The sequence below is a fragment of the Penaeus monodon genome, chromosome 32 (genome assembly GCF_015228065.2).
Source record: "Penaeus monodon isolate SGIC_2016 chromosome 32, NSTDA_Pmon_1, whole genome shotgun sequence".
Lineage (NCBI taxonomy): Eukaryota > Metazoa > Arthropoda > Malacostraca > Decapoda > Penaeidae > Penaeus > Penaeus monodon.
In genome coordinates, this window is record NC_051417.1 from 15,642,736 (window position 1) to 15,644,328 (window position 1,593).

A 1,593-nucleotide genomic window follows, 5' to 3' on the forward strand; every position below is an offset into this window, starting at 1 on the left:
ACTGTCCAGGTACAGTGTCAGCTGCTGACCAATTGATGGCACAAGAACTTGGATGGCATTCTTGTGCAGGAACAATACATAGGATTCAAATTCTGACACCTTGCCCTTAAGTGATGCCTAGAAATGTAAGAGAAAACAAAATTAGTGAAAGAGAGAGAGAGAAAAAAATCATGGTTAAACATCATTTAGGAATTTCCATTGTGCAAACAAGTAAAAGTAAAAGGCTTAGTTCACCCTCTACCATGTGTTCTTGGGACTAACCAGATACCCAGGGTAAAAAGGTAAAATGTAAGACCAGCCTGTATCTAGCTATCTATCTAAAGTTAAATTAACTTAAAATGTACTTTACGTGATGACTGGTGGTGGACTGGTTAGTGACAATAGTCATCTGATAATTAACAGGTGATTAATTAAGTAATGACCATTTTTTAAAGTACAACAATGTCATTCAGTTAATCACCACCAACTCTGAAATGCATCTTCACCTGTATAAAAAAGTTTACTCATTTGCACTGTAAATCAGAAAATTTGCATCTGACTTCAAGCTTAATTCTCTGACTAGAGTGAAAGGAGCTTAATACTGTACTCACTATTGCTGTGATGACTGATGACTCTCTACCAGCATACTGAGCCATTTTGTGTCTGTAGTTGATGTGCTGACTCAGTTCTGCCAGCTTCTTGGAATCTAGCAACTCTGGATAAGTTCTGTCTGCCTCAATAATTACTGCCAGAAGCCTGTGCACTATAATATCAGCGTATCTGCAGGTTATATGGAGTAATAGGTCAGTACTTCAAGTTTGACAGAAAATGTTTCTGTTCCTAATGAATATGATGCATAAAAAAGTAATTTAGCTGGTAACTACAGATACTTTTAATACATATTCAAGTACAGAAAGAGTACCTAAGCAATGCATTTTCAACTACAACAAAAAGTGACTTGATTTATGAGCTGTTGTAAAATTTCTTCTTTAAAACCATTGTAAGACTATTCCATAATATATTAATTTTATATAAAAGTTAATCACATCAGTCTCTTGTGACGCTATCACAACCCTGCAACAAACTCCATTCTGTCAAGGAATTCAACATAAACTATTACTAACCTTCTGATGGGCGAGGTGAAGTGAGTGTATGTAGGTGTGGCCAAACCATAATGATAAAACTCTCCAGGTTCTAGTGTACCAGAACAGAAGTACACAGCTTGCATCATGCAGCGCGTTGTCATAATTCTTAGCATACTGTTAAAGAATGGGTTGTTGTCGCGGGTGGCTTGGTCGAGGCTGTTGGCGAGGGTCTTGTTGGACGAGACATCCAATTCGATGTCCTATCCCAAGAAAATATGCAAAATTGAAAATGAAGACAATGATATATTACCATTTCATTTTGTTTCAATACATGTTTTACTCCTTTCTTGAATCACTTGCCACACATCTTTAAACATTATTTGCCCAAGATGAACTAACCTGACTCTTTGCCGCTAACAGAAGAGGTTCAAAATTTGAATGTGGTGGTGCGGGGTGACGACGTAACAAAGCACAGTCTGGGAAGTGCTGGTAGACAAAAAAAAATACCATTTACTTATATTCATTTTTT

The 1,593-nt window shown here is 36.9% G+C and overlaps 1 pseudogene; it reads right to left on the reverse strand.

Moving 5' to 3' along the window:
- LOC119593561 overlaps positions 1-1,593 on the reverse strand; it is a 21,403-nt pseudogene that overhangs the window by 1,014 nt on the left and 18,796 nt on the right.